Source organism: Cryptomeria japonica, chromosome 3, assembly GCF_030272615.1.
Source record: "Cryptomeria japonica chromosome 3, Sugi_1.0, whole genome shotgun sequence".
NCBI classification, from domain to species: domain Eukaryota; kingdom Viridiplantae; phylum Streptophyta; class Pinopsida; order Cupressales; family Cupressaceae; genus Cryptomeria; species Cryptomeria japonica.
Genome location: NC_081407.1, coordinates 605,612,633 through 605,630,804, shown reverse-complemented (window position 1 = coordinate 605,630,804; position 18,172 = coordinate 605,612,633).

The window sequence follows — 18,172 nt, the reverse complement described above, 5'->3', positions numbered from 1 at the left end:
GTGAATTGACCACATCCTGAAAATTTGGTACTTGTTCGTGTGTTGGGCATAACTTGCATCAAAATAATCAAAAAATGCAATTTTTTTTTTAAAAGTCTATAGAATCTAGTGTAGAACAATAATATGTAATTTATTTTGAATTTGGTCAAGTATATCAAAATTTATAAAAAAAAATGGTAGACATATGTCTGTGAGTACTGTCAAGGCACTAATAAAGAAAATTAAAGTTTACTATGCTAATGTTGTCCAAAAATAGAAAAATTTATATGGTATGAAAACTGAGAAGACATGTGAGATTATGGTGGTAATTTTAGAGATACCTACTTGAGCATTTGTAAACCTGATGATGAGGAAATCGATAAATCATGCTGGAAGATGAAAAACCATGTAAAGGGACAAAAATGGGGGGGAAATGGGCTTGCAATCCTTAGGGTCATTTTCCAACCCTCTTACCAAGACAAAACCCGCATGGGTTTTGAAGTTATTATATCATTGAACATACTTTAGATTGTAACAAAATGATGATCATTTATTGTTTTTTTGCTTTGATCATGATTGATTTGTCTTGTATTTTTTATTTTTTTTAAAGTTATTTTATCATTGTTACTTTAGATTATAACAAAATGATGATCATTTGTTGTTTTTTTCAATTTGATTGTGGATTGTCATCATGATGTTATGTGTAGGACAATGGGAAAGAACAAGAGAGGAACAAATGGACAAAGAGAGGCAACAAAGGAAAGACAACGAAAGCTTATGAGGAGATTACATGAAGGTACGTCATCTAATGCACCTAATGAAAGTGATGAACATTCAACAATTGAAATTGATATGATGAATGCACCAAATCAAAATGATCAACATACACCAATTCAAATGCATATGATGAATGCACCTAATGAATGCAATGAACATACACCATTTGAAAATGATTCAGTGAATGCACATGTTAATGAAATTGAAGAAGATGTACCATTTTAATTTGATGTGATCAATGCACATAATGCACCTAATGAAAATGAAGAGCATGCACCAATCTTAACACCTCTTCGAATAATTTGTAGAAAACCAAAGTTCCTAATAGACATTGATGAAAATATTATGAAGCCAATGCATGATTAAATTTCCGAAAGAACTTGTAGAAGAATGGTTAAAAGAATTTGGAATAACTATTTTGAAAACTTAAATCAAAGTGGAAGATGCCAATTAGTTATTGAAATGATTAAAAATCTGAAATTTAGAGAGAGAATGAAAATTTTGAGGTTAAGAACATCCGAAAAATGATAGTGAAAGAACCATTGTGAGAAATCTTTTTGATGCATACCAAGCCATTGGTTCTAAATCACGCACTAAAGATGCTAATGTTACTCATCGTGTCTTCACATCAACCATAATGAGAAAGGAAATAAAAAATCCTCGCTTAATAAGAAAAACAAGCAAGTCATTAAGGATAAGTAGAACCACATTAAACTATGCCTTAGAGAGGCAAGAGAAAATTGAGGATCCTAATAATAATTCTCTTTGGGCATTCTCGAGTAGACTCCCACGCAAGAAGGTTGTTGTGGATGTACTAAGAACGTTAATTGAGAAATATTGGCATGACAACACAAGGTTTCACCCAACCAAAGAGATGTTTTTAGAAGGCGAATTGGAATTAAACATTGTGAGCCACATCCAAAACACTATTTAGATATGACTCAAACACTATTTTATGAAAGGTTTCTTCAAAGCTTTCCTCAGATTAAAAAAATAGTCAAAGGGTTTTTGAGATGATAAAACTATTTTATGTTAAGATTAAGCATGCATGTACTACATGTTATTGTAGGGTCCATGTTGAATTTTCCATGCATTATGATATTTATTGATATATATGTTGTACTTTGCACACTAACGATGTTTTGCAGGAATGTGTTCTACAAGCACCTCCTAAGTCACCAAGAGAATTGATTTGAAGTGTACTATGTAGACGAGATGATGGGTGCATTTACTATAATATGATGTGTTTGAGAGGTTTTTGTCCTACATGTGGTGGTTTGCAATAGTTGCATAGATGCCTACATCTAGATAGCACACATGAAATTGGTAAGGAACTAATTTCTATTGGAGAATAGAAGTTAGTCACATATGGTGTTAAAGATGGAAAAGAATTAAAGAGGTGTGAGTTGGCGAAAAGGGATATATGAATAGCTGATTTTATGAAGATGTTTCAAGAGAAACTAGTGTATGAGTACATAGGTCACATGCATAGACCTAGGTGGTTAGATGAGCAATTCAACACTATTGTCTATGTCGTTGATTTTGCTGAGAATTATACACGAAAGCCACAAAATGAAGTACAATCTATGTATTACCACTCTACACAAGTTACAATTTTTGTACACATAGTATTCATGCATGCACATGATAGCACCAAGGAGGACATAAAGGTTATAAGAGAATATCACTTATATATCAGCGATGACCGTACTCATTCCTCAGAGTTTGTGCAAGGATGCTTTGCAGTCTTCTATGATAGTTTAAGGGAAAGAGATATAAGATACAACCAACACTTAATATGGTCGAACAATTCCACTGCACAATTCAAGAATGCAAGGATGTTCTACTAGTTGACTAGGATGCATGTGACAAGCGGTGTGCAACATTTTTGGAATTTCACTGAGGTAGGGAATGGAAAAGGAGAGCATGATGGTGCAAGAGCATGTGTGAAAAGAGCTCTTACCAGAGAGGAATTGAAGTATGAAGGTGGTGCAATGTTAATAGATGCAGAAACAATTGTGCAATGGTGTAACTCTATGATGGGACCAAGTAATGCAGGTAAGTCTATGGTTTCTAGATATTTTTGGTTAATACATGAATCTAACATTGAAAATTTCTAGATTGTTGTACACTTACAAGATCAAGTGGCATGCATTCATTTAGAAGTTCAAATGCAACATCACCAGTTATTTATACTAGACATATTGCATGCTTTTTCTCTTCATGTATGCATTTTGTGTGGGATGAATGTGAATCAAAAGAGTGGGTTGACCAATGGTCTTGTAGACCTTTGCAAACCCTAGATACATATCAACTTCCTAGAGAACTACAAATGAACCAAATTGAAGCATCAATGGATTTTGACCATGTATCAGACATAGTTGAACCAGGTAAAGGGTTGCAATTTGTTACTTGGGTAAAATCAAATTTCAGCTCAATTTATTAGTATTAACTTATGTTGATTTTGGTATTAACTTATATCCTTCTATTAAATGCAAGTCATGTATATGTAGTTATTGCAGATGATAACAACGAAGAAGGAACATGTTACTTTTTGTGTCATTTTATTGAGGCCAAAAAGAAATTGGCTTCTATAGTGGTTGATGGAGAGGGTATTGAGTACCCAATAGGATCCATTTTTGTGACAGGGACATGGCTTAGAAGGTACCGTTGTTGTGTCGAGTTGTGTTGAGACCTCTTAAAATCATTTATTTATCAGTCATTGTATTGATTTTGGCTTTAACTTATCCTTCTATAAAGTGCAGGTACCCTATCAAAGTTCTAATGCCTAGTTGTTTGAGGACTTTGAGACACAGGCATATTCTTCATTACTCAAACCTTCTTGTTGCAATAAATTTTCATTTCATTAAATATCATGGTAGACCTCTTAACAAGGATTTGTGGAAAGTTCATGAATCTGACCACGAGGAAATACTTGAGACACTAAGGACTAGAGCTGATCCAAAAGGTTCACTTGATTGATTTTGGGCCATCTAGAAGAATAATTGTACAATATGGTAGAATAATTTTGACAATTTTGTATATATCTTTTGCGAATTGTTGTAACTTCGCTTTTTTGGATGTGCTCTACATGCATATGAATTGTAATATGCATGTGAGCTCTAATGTGCATATGTAGATGCCAAATTTTGTATATAAAAACATCAATGAGTTATAATGTGCATATCTAGATGCTAAATTTTGTATAAAAAAACAATGAGTTGTAATGTGCATATCTAGATGCTAAATTTTGTATAAAAAAACAACAATGAGTTGTAATTTGCATATTTAGATGCAAAATTTTGTATATATAAACAATCTTGAGCTTGATCATTTATATTAGATGCCAAATTTTATATATAAAAGTGCCCATGGGGCTGATTTGCAAATTTTGAGAGCTCAAATTTGTACCATTTGATTATAAATACATTTGTAATAAATTTGTACCATTTGAATATAAATACATTTGAAGGATTTTTGATGTATTAAAGGATATTCAATAAGAAACTTATCATTTGCTGCACATTTCTTGTGATTCTCATGTGTAATAGCCCGATCACAAGCTTAAATCTTGTTGAATCCTCTTTCATTTGGCTAGAAAACTGATTGGGAATGATTCATTGATGAGTTATTTTCCATTTGCAATTTGTTTCGCTTGATTTGGTTGTATATTGAGGAAGTTCTATTAATTTTTGTCATAACTGTTATAACCCTGTCTTAGGGTAAACAATGAACAAGAAAATGTAATAAATTTTATATTTATGGTCTAATAAGCCCACCAATGGGGACAACACGACCCTTTAGGTTCGAATGGCTCATCCATAAGTGCCACAGTCTCCAAGTTACATGATGTCAAAGTTTGACCTTTTTTCCACTTTGAGCGCTCAAGGGAAAGCATCACTACGAGGTGGCTCAAAACAATCAGACATCTTGGGAGAGAAACAAGGGAACACCTAGCATAAACTGACCACCCAGACATGTTCGTGCTAACGGTTCATTCCCACGATGAGCAGAACGAAAGATGCACTATTCTGCCACCTTTCACTAACGATTTTTGATGCGACAGAAAAAATCTCACCACAAGAAAAGGGAATCGAGTTGTCCGAAACTGATAGAGTATTTTTTAGGCAGAAACAACATGACCCCTTAGGTTCAAACGGAGGATTGCTTTGTTTCACACTTAGCATCATGGATGCAATCCTCTGTTACATCAGTTCTCTCAGTAGAAGGTCTTAAAATGGACTCAGAGAAGGTGAAGACTATTCTGGAATGGACTACCCCAAGGACTTCTATTGAGGTGAGGTCTTTCCATCGTTTGGCCAACTTTTATAGAAAGTTCATACGGATCTACATTTGGATAGGGGCATGCACTAGAACTGTCAGTTCTGGGTCAACATCAATTGGTATTGAGTTTCTAAGTAGTATTTGTGCACCCCTAGTTGAAACAATGAGAGGGGATAAGTGCCACGTTCTCCAAGTTACGCGACGTCAAAGTTTGATATTTTTTTTCCACTTTGAGCGCTCAAAGGAAAGCGTCACTATGAGGTGGCTCAGAATGATAAGACATCCTAGAGAGTGAAACAAGGGCACACCTAGCGTAAACAAAACCACTCGGATGCGCTCATGCTGACAGTTTGTTCCGATGACGAGCAGAATGAAAGATGCACTATTCTGCCACCTTTCACTGACAGTTTTTTATGCGATAGAAAAAATACCACCATAAGAAAACAGAATCGAGTTGTCCAAAACCGAGAGAGGGCTTTTTACATAGCAAAAACACAACCCCGTAAGTTCAAACAACTCATCCATAAGTGCCATGGTCTCCGAGTTATGCGACGTTAAAGTTTGACCTTTTTTCCACTTTGAGCGCTTAAGGGAAAGCGTCGCTACGAGGTGGCTCAGAACAAATGAATCCAATTCCAACCTGAGAAAAGAATTGGAAGGACTAACTATTTGAATGTGCCAAGAGCTTGAGAACTAGAGGAAAGCTGAAGATCTGGTCAAAGACAAAGATCATGAAAACTCCAAACTGAAGTAAGAGATCAGTGCCCTAACTGCTCAACTCCATGTCAGAAAACTAGAAAAGGAAGACATGCAAGGAGAACTGAACATTGCCATCTCTGAGAATGAAAACCTAATGGAAACAAATGCTGCTATTTCCAAAGAATTCTTTGAGTCAAAGGAAGTACTTGCTAAGTTCAACAAGAGTACTGTTAAGCTAGAGAAAAAGCTTGAATCTGCCAAACCTATCAAGAATACTGATGGACTTGGTTATTCTAGTCATGAGGAAGGTGAGACCTCTGGTACAAATGCTAGAGCATTAAAGAAACAACCGACATCAAAGGATAAAGGTAAGCAAAAGTTTAAACCTGTTTTCTTTAACTATCTTAAAGAAGGACATACTGCCAATGTGTGTAGGAGTAAGGCTTACAATAATTTTCCTTATTTTCTAAATGATAAGCCTAGATCCTATAGATTCAATGGTAACTGTTATGCATGCAACAAGTTTGGGCATGCAGCATCTAAATGCAGGTCTATTATGAACAACACTGGAAGATATCCTCAGAGGACTCAAGGAGTTGGTCCGGAACCTTTCATGAACCGAAATCACAACCGGTTTAATGCCTTCAGTCATCAGTCAAGAAGTGGTGGCTATCAAGCGGCAACCAGATGGAGAGCAAACTGTTTGATCTGTCATGATCATGGTCACACTACTACAACATGCAGGAGGAAGAATAGTAACATGAATAATGGACCTTGGACAGCACCTGGAATAGTCTGCTATCATTGCAACAAACCGGGTCACATTGCCAGATTCTGCAGAACAAGAAAGAACATATCGGATGACATATCAGTCACTCCGGAAGGAAAGATTGATATTGAAACTATTCAAGTGGATATGAACAAAACCTGGAAGAAGAAACCAGTAGTATTGCAAGAAGAACCAGTTTCTGCACCAAGTGTGGAAATAATGGAACCGACAAACTAAGCATCAAAAAAGCTTAGGGGGAGCAAACGGTGAAACACTACAAACCCCCAGTTTACACCGGTAAAAGACCTTAACCGGTATGTGATACCTGTCATTTGGCACAAGACCGGAAACGGTAATAGGCAAATTAGGGTTTGCGCCCTAATGGTGGAGCATTTATTACGGTAGGTGGAATATGTTTAAAAGGAATTTTTAAATCATTTCTCACCATCATTTTTTGAGCACGGAAGTTTTTCAAGTGCAGAGCGAAGAAAAAGTGATTTGTGTTGCGATTCAAAGAAATCTCGAAACCCTGAAGAATATTCAGAAGCAAAAATCAAACGGTTAATAGAAGAACTCAAAGCGGTGATTCAGCAACCGACGAAGTGGAAGGCGAAGTGGAATTTGCAAGCCCTAAATTCTCGATTTCCAAAAGGTATTTCTCGAGTTTTATGTTTTATCATGGCTTCCGCATCTCATGATAGTTCTAGTGCAACTGTTGATTCTATGGATTTCATACAATGAAAGTCGAAATATAATACCTTGTCTCAAGTACCGGCTGGTGTGATAGTGGAAGAAGGCATTTCTGATTATATAGACTGCAAAATCGAAGACCTAGGGTCTCTTGTGATCCATTCTCAGCTAGGTCTATTCTGTGGGAAGGATAAAAAGATCAAACCGGAGTATAGCATTTTGGAGAAGAAGAAACTTCACAATGCGGTTTACTTCCTAGAGGATTTCATAGATGACCACATTAGAATCATTCTAAGTAGAGTTCATGGTGACAAGATGTACCTAAAGCAGACGCATGATATCACACCACAAGTTATTCATGTCGTCACCGATTTCTGCAATACAAGGGAAGTGCCATCCCTAAGGAAGGTTAGCAAGATGGAAATGTCCAAGCTCACCAGTTCAGTGAGCGACTCATGTGGCATGACCGTCAACTCAATCAAGGATGATCTAGTCAAGTATGCCTACATGGTGATAGGCTACCGGACGTTCTCTGCCAACAGAATTAATTTTGTCTCTGCGGCAACGGTAAATGCCGCTTACCTGATGATCAAAGAAGATGCATCGTTTGATCTGTGCACCTGTATGCAAAGAAAACTTATGTTGAATCTTAAGTCAATCAAACAGGATAATGCACTAAGATTCAAATTTGGACAACTACTGGTAGGGTTATTCTTCTACTTCCAAGGTTATTTCCCAGGAGTTGGAGATATTCAGTGGTCTGCCGACCAACCGGTTACCAAGCAGATCAAAGAGAGCCTACAAGCAGTTGGAACCGGTTACCCTGAAGTTCTGAACAAGTACTTTGATGAGTTCAGGTGCAAGATGAGCCAAAGGATAAGGATATCCGGTGACATTGTCAAGAAATATGAAGAGGATAGTTGCTTTATCATCAATGTGGATGAATGTATAATGGAGGCTATTGAGCCCAGACAGGAAGAAGTAGAGCCTATGGGCTATGAGGTGATGTATGATATGCTGGACGGGTATGCTTCTACCCTAATTGCCTCACCCCTTGATCCTAAGGCAAAGAGAACCGGCACCTATCTGGAAAGGGTTGCACTGGTTGTAGAACCTCCTGAAAAGAAATGAAAGGCAGTGCCTTCGGCATCGGCATCGATTACTACAGCTAGTCCCAAAGTGACTAAGCGGTCACCTGCAAAGAAGAAACCGGAAGTAGCACCTGCCAAAGTCTTCGAGAGGAAGAGGAAGACAAGGAATAACTCACCGGACTCAGAAGAAACCGTGTCTAAGGAAAAACCCAAGAAGACAAGACAAGCAAAGAAAAAGACAAAGAATGAACTGACATCATTGGCACCGGTAAATATTGACATTTCTTCCTACAAACCTTTGACACATTGTCAAAGAACTATCAAAAATATTAGGAGAAAAGTGTTGAATGATTTGATTGATTGTTTTGATGATTTCAATTATGATGAAAAGGAAGCAGTTGAACAAGAAATCATTAAGTATTTTTGTGTTAATGACCGGTCACCTTTAGAGATTAGATCTGAGACACCGGATTCTTTGTATAATTCTTTAGACAATAAATGGTGCATTTCCATAGAAAAGGAACAGGAAATGAGAGAGAAAATTTTTGCTCAACATTTTCCTGATGTATCAAATTCAGAACTTTTCGAAGTTATGAATAAATACAAAGGCCTCTTCTTCATGAGAAGAAGAAGACTCCTGCTACTGGAAGGAAAGGGTCTAGAAGTGATCAAGAATACACATACTCTTGCTCTAGAAGCTCTTAAGATGCATCAAGTGGCTGAAGCCAACAAGTAGGTTGAGCAAGAACCGGAAATAACAAAACCGGATGAAGTGTTTGATAATGAAGGAAACCCGATTACTGAACCCATAGACACTATTGATGTTGATGTTCTGGATGTAGAGGATGTTACTCAGGATACACCATCAGAAGCAATAGAATAGGAGAAGTAGGCAGAACAAGTAGAAAAGAAAAAGGAAGTAGAGGACAAAAAGGAGGAAACAAAGAAGCAAGTGGAGAAGAAGAAAGCAGAGAAGGATAAAGAAGAGGAGAAGAGAAAGGAAGCGGAGAAGGAGAAAAAGAAGGATGAAGAGGAGAAGAAGAAAAAGGAAGAGGAGAAGAAGAAGAAGGATGAAGAGGAGAAGAGAAAGAAGGAAGAGGAAAAGAAGAAGGATGAAGAGGAGAAGAGGAAGAAGGAAGAGGAGAAGAAGAATGAAGAAGAAAAGAAGTGAAAAGATGAAGAAAAGAAAAAGGAAGAGGAGAAGAAGCAACAGGAAGAGGAGCAGAGGAAAAAGGATGAAGAAGAAGAGAAGCAGAGGAAAGAAGAGAAAAGGAAAACAGAAGAAGAGGAAAAGAAAAAGATAGAAGAGGAAAAGTTAAGAGCTACAGAGAAAGAAGAAGTGGCCAAAAGCACTTAGATGGAGACTCCAAAGGCAACCGGTAGTCAAGCCAAACTGGCTGACCTCACTAGTCCTATTGACATCCAGTTTGCAAATGAAATGGAGCTGCTACAAAGCATTAAGGTTGCTCAAGAAAACCTTGAAGTGTTAAGGAGGAAGAAGGAGTAAGATGTGATCCAAGCTGCAGTGGACACTCTTACCGGTTTGTTACCCGACACAAACCTCCCTAATACTGATTCATCATTGGCACAATTGAAGCTCCTATGCACCATAGTGGATGATCAGGTGCAGAGCCTAGAAGAGGTAGCAGAGGCAAATGCCAAGAAAGAGCATCAAAAGGCTCTCAACATTGTCCTAGTAAAGAAGCTAAATGAGCTCCAGTCCGATCTGCAAAAAGCACAAAAAGACATAAGGAATGCTCTAGATGAGGGGAATCTACTACTGAGTAAGATTTTCCAACCCCATCTCTTCTGTGATGATGTGCTTGTACAGAAGCAAAAGCTACAAACTGACTTACAGTTATATATGAGCACCTTCAAGTAGCCGTATGACTCTTTTACAACTTATGGGCAAACCGTTCACCGGTTTCATATCCAATCTGCCAAAATAGAGTTGGAAATCAGCAACCGGACTCAAGATTTGCAGGAACTCCAACTGATTCTACTCCCATGCCTGCAGATACTTCAGAAATGTTATCTCAATCTGGATGCCTTAACAGTGACTCAAGAGGTGAGCACAATTGATGCCATGGAAGAGCAGGTCTCCCAGATGCAGACAGAGAAAGAAGTGGCTACCTCCCTACTTGAGTCCTGGTCCTTATCTATGAAACAATTTTTGTAGGACTTCAAATCAGTTTTTGACAAGTTTTATTCCTTATTGTCATAAACTCTTATTCTTTTAATACTAATGAAACAGGGGTTGGTCTGTAATATTTTGTTGTCATTGTTGGCAAAGGGGGAGAAGTATAATTTTTGAATGTTTTGATGTATACTTTCATGTTATTTCTGTTAAGAAGTAGTATACATTGTATTTTCTGCAAAAGGGATAGTGTATATGCTTAGGGGGAGTAATTTTGATTATGGCATATTTTTGTTGTAAAACACTTAGATGTCAAAATTTCCTAAGTGTTGTCATCAATGCCAAAGGGGGAGATTGTTGGCATTTTTGATGATTATGTTGTGATTGTCATTGATGGACACACACTTGCTTTGAGATCACTTTTATATGTATGAGTTATGCTCAACCAGCAATTGTTCCCAACCGGTATGATGCATTATAGTCCTTAGACTATTGGTGTTTTGCAGAAAGTGTTTAGTGATCTGAAGCGGTATGTTGACCCCAAGCGGTTCGAGGATCTCAAGCAGTACGAAGGATCAAAGCGGTAGAACACATATTTCCTAGTCTTCATTTCTATCAAACCGGCCACCGGTATTTTGTATGAACCGGTAATACTCTGTGATGAGTTACCAACTGGCACTTTGTGATGAGTTACCATCCACCGATTGTTTGACAGTGCCGACACTTCAACGATGCTTTTTGTGTCATGTTACAGAATATGTCTAGATGCATTGAACCTAGGAAATTGTATTCTAATCCTATTGGACTGACATGAAATCAGATTCCTTTATAAGGACATCATGTCCAGGGTTTTAAGTTGTTGCTAGGGTTCAATGTGGTTGATGAGTTAGAGAGAGTGTGAATGTGTAGAAGACTGAAGTAATGCTGGAATGCATTAGGAACGAGCTATCAAGGATCTAACCGAGCAATCTGTGCTGTGTGAATGTGTTGATTACTTACATCTTCGACAAGTCTGAAGCCCTTAACCGGGTAGGCCCAAAAGCCTTTTGTAAATCCTCTAACAAGGTGGTTCACATCTGTGGATCTAAAATCCTCTAGCAAGGTAGTCTTTAATCGGACTTATCTCCTAACAGAGATTGAGATTCCTAACAGGATCTGTTCTGGTAAAGAACATTGTATGACCTTAACCGGTCTGGTTCCTATTTTGTAGATAGTTACTTGTGAGTTCCATCTCACCGTGGTTTTTCCCATTTGGGTTTCCACGTCAAAATCTCTTGTGTTATGGTGTTTTTTCTTCTGTGGGTGAATGCATTATTTGCTATTTGGTTTGCATGTGTGCTAACTGGTTTGTCTATTAAACTGTTTTACTGGTTTACTGTTAGTCTAGCAAAGTGTTTAAGTACATTGATTTTTGGCATACTAATTCACCCCCGCCCTCTTAGTATTCATCAATTAAGTCTCTTTCTATTACACTATAGCCTGAACAGACTAAACAGAAAGATGTGATTACATTTCTTTCTATGCTTGAAAGAGGTGGATCAAGAACACTTTATAGGACAGAAGTTGACGAGAGATTATCCAGCTCACTTTATAGGTGAATCTTCATAAGAGGAGGAAGAACCTCCAACTCAGCTTGTTTGAAGGTCTACAAGACATAGACAACTACCTCAAACATATACACCTGATGATTGGAGATGTATTTTTTCTTTGATACCTAATGCAGATGAATCAAAACCTATAGAAGAGGCACTAGGTATGAATGATGTAGAATCCTGGAAGATTGCTATGGAAGAAGAAATGGAAGCTTTGAAAAAGAATACATGGGATCTTGTAGCATTGCCTGAAAGACGGAAGCCTGTTGGTTGCAAATCGGTGTTCAAGAAAAAGATTGTTTCAGATGGAAGCATTGGGAAGTATAAAGCAAGGTTGGTTGCAAAAGGCTACTCTCGGGTTGAGGGTCTTGATTATGGTGAGATATTTTCTCCTGTTGCAAAAATGACATCCATTAGATTTTTTCTTTCTATTCCTGCTGCTTATGATTTAGAGGTTGAGAAATTGGATGTGAAAATTGTTTTCCTTCATGGTGAATTGGAGGAGGATATTTATATGACACAATAGGAGCACTATGTGGTGAAAGGTAAAAGTCATTTGGTCTGTAAATTAAAGGAATATTTGTATGGCCTCAAACAAAGTCCTAGGATGTGATTCCAGAAATTTGATACATATGTGTAGAGTTTGGGATTTGAGCATTCTAAATCAGATCACTGTGTTTATTATAAATCTGATGGTGAGTACTTCTTGTACATTGCATTGTATGTTGATGATATGTTATTCATTTGTAAAGGGAATGGTATTATTTCAGATCTAAATTCTCAGCTCGCTATTAAATTTGAACTAAAAGATCTTGGTGCTACAAAAAACATTCTTGGGATGGAATTAGAAGAGATAGAGTGATCCAAAAACTATGGCTAGGCCAAAGTAAGTATTTGAATTCAATTTTATGGAGGTTCAACATGCAGGATTGTAGACCATTATGTGTTCCTTTTGCAGTTGGAACGAAATTATCTGCTTCAGATTGTCCTACATCCCCATCGGAGATGGAAGACATGAGCAAAGTGTCTTACCAGAGTACAATTGGAAGTTTGATGTATAATATGGTCTATACCAAACCAGACATTGCCCAAGCAGTGGGAGTTCTTTCCAGATATATGTCGAATCCTGGTAGAGTTCATTGGGATGCAGTCAAAAGAGTCTTTAGACATTTGAAGGGTACCTCAGAGTATTCTTTATGTTATCATGGTAATTTGGTTGGAGACATGACTTCCCTTGATATTCATCGCTATGTGGATTCAGACTGGGCATGTGAATTGATAGCAGAAGACCCATCAGTGCATATGTGTACTTTATTTGGTGGTGCAATTAGTTGGATGAGTAAGTGACAGGATGTGGTTGCTTTGTCCACTACTAAAGTAGAGTATATGGTATCTACTCATGCTTGTAAAGAAGTTATTTGGCTCAAGAGTCTGTGTTCAGATATTAGAATAAAACAAGAACACTGACAGTTTATTGCGACAGTTAGAGTGTGATATGCCTAGCTAAGAACCCGACTTTTCATGCCCAGACCAAACATATTGATGTTTAGTTTCATTTTGTCAGAGATATGGTCGAAGATGGTAGGATTGAAGCTGGTTAAGGTATAAACTTTGATGAATGTTGCATATGCTTTAACTAAGGTTGTGAGCACAAAGAAGTTCAGATGGTGTTCAAAGTCTATGGGCCTCGTGGCCCCTAGCAATTAATTTATTGTGTTGATACTCCCTTTGCTCTTGCAAGGTGTTTAACAAGTGGGAGAATGTTAGAAAAAATGGTGTCTCGACCTTGCATTTACATGAGGTTACTATTTATAGTAAGTTTTTGTTTGAGCACAAAATGGTGTGAAATTCTTCCTGAAGCTTCTGGTTTGCTAGATGTGGATTTCAGTAAAGTTGCATCGCAAGATCACAGCTAGTTTTGAAGATATTAAAGTTTTTATTTTGGAGGGGTCCGATAAAAGGTTTAAATTTAATTTTGAGGACTTGAGAGGCCCCAAAATGCCTTGAAAAGTGGGTGTAAGAGATGTAACGTCTTACAAGGCAATAGAGAACTTCGTGAGCTTTCTGGCGCTTCAAACGATATCATCAATAGGACACACAATTCTAAAGTTATGGCCTCCGAAAGTTTGTACTCCTGAAATAGGAAAAATAAAATATATCGAACACATAAATGAGTTGTAAAAGGGAGGGACATCTGTTGATGTGTGTTTTAACATGTCATAGCGCATCTAAAAGGGATATAAGGTTAGCTACATGTTATTGGGTGGTTTTATCCCATGGTTTTGTAATACCGTTTGACGGTTTCTTGTATTGTATCTCCTATATATGAGGTGCATGAGATAGAGGTTGTGAGTAGAGTCTTATGGTGATTGTATTACCTCTAAGTCTCTGATTAGTGATACTCTTGCGAAGAGCTTGTTGTGCAAGTATATTATAATCTATTTTTTATTGTTGAATAATATATTGAGCCGCTTTTGGAGTGTGGGTTTTTTCTCTCGAAAGGGTTTTCCCCACATAAATCACTGTGTTATGGTTTGAATGTTATTATGTCTATTTATGTTTTCTATAAGTGTTGTAACGATCTATAAAAGTTTTTGCATTATCCTCCTCTCAAGATTAATGTAGGAAGTTGTTTTGCTATTTAACTTCCTTACACACTTGTCGTTTTCTTTATGATTAATAATCTATATTTGATTAATTATATTATTATTTGTTCCTATTTCTAGCATTTAATCCAACTAATCATACTTTTTCTATAGTCTACCTTAGGTAAATAAATCTAAATAGTTATTTACATAAGTCCACCTCACCCCATCTAAAAATTGAACAAATAGTAATGTATATTTAATTTTCTTATTTTATGCACTTCTTATTAACCATCTAAGATAAATTAATTAGGTTCCCTAATCATTTTCATATTTGTAACAATCATTCTTCAAATATTTATGTGCTCACTACCTCAAGTGGGTACATATGTCAAAACGCACGGGAGAGATTTTCACAACCCTCCAAAAAGTTACTTCTTAGATCCTTACAATCCACTCTATCTAAGACACGTGTTTCTCACCCTTGATTCCCCTTCAATCTCAAATACTCCCTTAGCTCCTCCATTCCAAGCATGAAACTTGTTCTCTTCTTATGCTCCTTATCTTGTCTAGCAATGATAGCCTATGATCTCTCCACTCATATTGGATCTCTATTTCTCATCCAAATATAAGTAAGCTTGATGCAAACCAAGCCATTTGAACATAAATATTGGATGTATTATTGTGTTGTCATTGTGAGCACTAAATATTTTGGTATATCTAATATAATATTATTTGAAATGGATATCATAGATTGTGCATAAGAAGACGGGTGAAAATGTTTTGTATGCTTTCATTATATTACTTTCTTTTTGTTGTAAATAAGTTTTAAGAGTTAATTTGATTAACTTGGTGCTTTAATTGGTTTATTTGTAGTCACATTTTTATGCATATAGTATATGTAGAATCTTAATCCTAAAGATGCACAAATGGTTTAACATCAAAATTGATGGAATCATAGCAATAGCCACACACACACACACACACATGCTTAATGCATCTTTGATCTCAATTGAATACACTAATATTTATCCTAATACCAATCCTTAATATTTTGGTGAGAAATATCCCCTCTAATAGACATCACATGTAGTTGATAAAATCCAATGCATCATGTACACTCATCGCAAATGTAGAAACTATACACATGAGATTGATATATGTTGTGATATGATGTTGTTATTTGAAGCTTAAATATTATATCATTTGAATCGGTCTTTCTACAACATTATCTATACTTGCTATAACCTACATAATTCAATATTTTTCCTTAGAAATAGCTAATAGAGATACCATTTAACCAATCAATAGAATCTAAACTTTGTGTATGACTCCTAAATCATTAAAGTAATATAATTAAGTAATATTGCAGTTTTTGAATCACACAATTAGAAGAGATAAATAATGATTGAACTCCTTAGAAATTATTTCTTATCAGCCTTTGTCAAGAAAATTTTATGCTCATCAAGTATGAAGTGGTATCCATGTAAATAATCTATTTATATAAAATATTTTTATCTAACATTTTATTTTTTCTTACTTTAAAATTGAAAGAGAAAATAATAAAAACATCACAACTTATGATGACAAATAAATCTTACTATAGAAAAATGGTTTTATGGATAGAATTAATGTATTGTACAACTACAAGATGTGACATCAAATATCAAAGGGGGGGCTGTTAATGAAAAATATAATAGATAATATATATGTATCACCGAACAACAAATAAAAGAAACACATAATTTCACATAAACATAGTGAATTACATGGTTCACTAATAATTCAAATCTTATAGATGAGTATTCGTGGCTCCAAAGGTACCAATAAAGTGTAGGCCTACATAAATCAAAAATTACTAAGGGCTAATTTTGTAAATATCATGGATAAATAATCAAAAGAATATTAACAAAATGATTTTAAGTAAATTCTAATAGCCTAGATTGAAAACACTATCCTATGGATCTTGGAAGATTTGATGATACAAAGTATAAATAATTGTAGTATGGGAGGTTGTTCCTTGAATTAATTATTAAAAAGTCTTAAGAGTCTCTTCATGAGAATTTCTCTATCAATGAGACTAGATTCCTTTGTAATATTGGAGCCTATTTTTGTTTCCAAGTCTTAATAACTTGTAACCATCAATTGCTCAAGAAAATTATTTACCATGGATGTCTTAAATTGATTCACCAATAGAAATATGTCCACAAGAGTAAATAAGCCTTGACAAGAGTGTCAAGTCAACACAAAACCCTATTCATTACTCTATCAAGTGAAATCTAATTCGTGCTAATCGATCAGAGTTATTCATGTAGTGATGTCCATCCTCTATTTGGGAATTTAAAATATTCCCTTGTAAAGCTTGAATTCAAATTATGCTTAGATAAAACTATAGGAATCCTCACATCCACTATGATTTTTATCAATAAAGAAGTGTCAAATTCAAACATGAGATCTTGAGTAAAAAGCAATTTATAAATACCCACATCTATAGAAAATTTTAAATCATTACATTTCAAAATTGAAATTGAGATCTTTAATATGTAAAATTCTCAAGGATTCATATGTCCATGGTATGCTATTATTCATAATGTCATAATATTTTTGGAATTAAGAGCCTATGCATGTTAAAATTTATGAAATTCCAATATTTGTGGCAAGTAGTAGTGGATTTTCTAACTATTGATGCTCTAATTGGATTTATATCCATTGATGTGCCAAAATGAATCTCCACATACATGTGTTCCTATATCAATAAGAGTTGGAAGCTAATTTTTAGTAAGTTTAAACTTAAGTACATAAATTAATGAAAGTTAATAGACTTCTTACGTATGTGGAACTCTAAAGATAAATCATAAATAAATTAAGATTGATAAAGTGTTTATAACTAGGATGCTGAGAGCCAAAAAACCTAATAATTAGTACAAACCATTTTTTTATTATTAAATTCAACCTCGAAAAAACATATGTCAAATATTAAAATATAAATTTGAGTATATCAGATTTGCTTGGGACTTTATGAATGTGAAAATTTACGAATGAAATTTGGCCATGTGTTCCCATACCAAATTCGATGCCCAACACTCTCGAATGTCACCCTATCTCAAGATAAAATGAATAAATTTTTAAACATAGATCCATGAATGCCTCAAATCAATGATATTAACAAACATAAGTATCCATGTATGTGAACCCAAGATAATTTTGAATGAATTTTAATAGGGCTTTATTGATGTTAGAATATTTTACTTTATATAATGTAGGCAAAAACTTGAGAAGTTAAATTAAATAAACACTCTACATTTTGCCAACTCAATTGGGTATGCACATAATGGATTTGCTAAAAAAAGCTTTAGAGACTTTCAAGCAAATGCAATTGGCAGGTAAAGTCAGCTTCCACATCTTTGCCAGGCGTCTTCCCAGCCTGTGCCAAAATGGGAGCCTTGGAACATCCATCAAAACATAAAGAATAGAAGATGTTATCGGATGTTGTAGTTGCAACTGCCCTGATAACCATGTCCGCAAAATGTGGAAGCATTATTAAGGCACGCGAACTGTTTGACAAAATG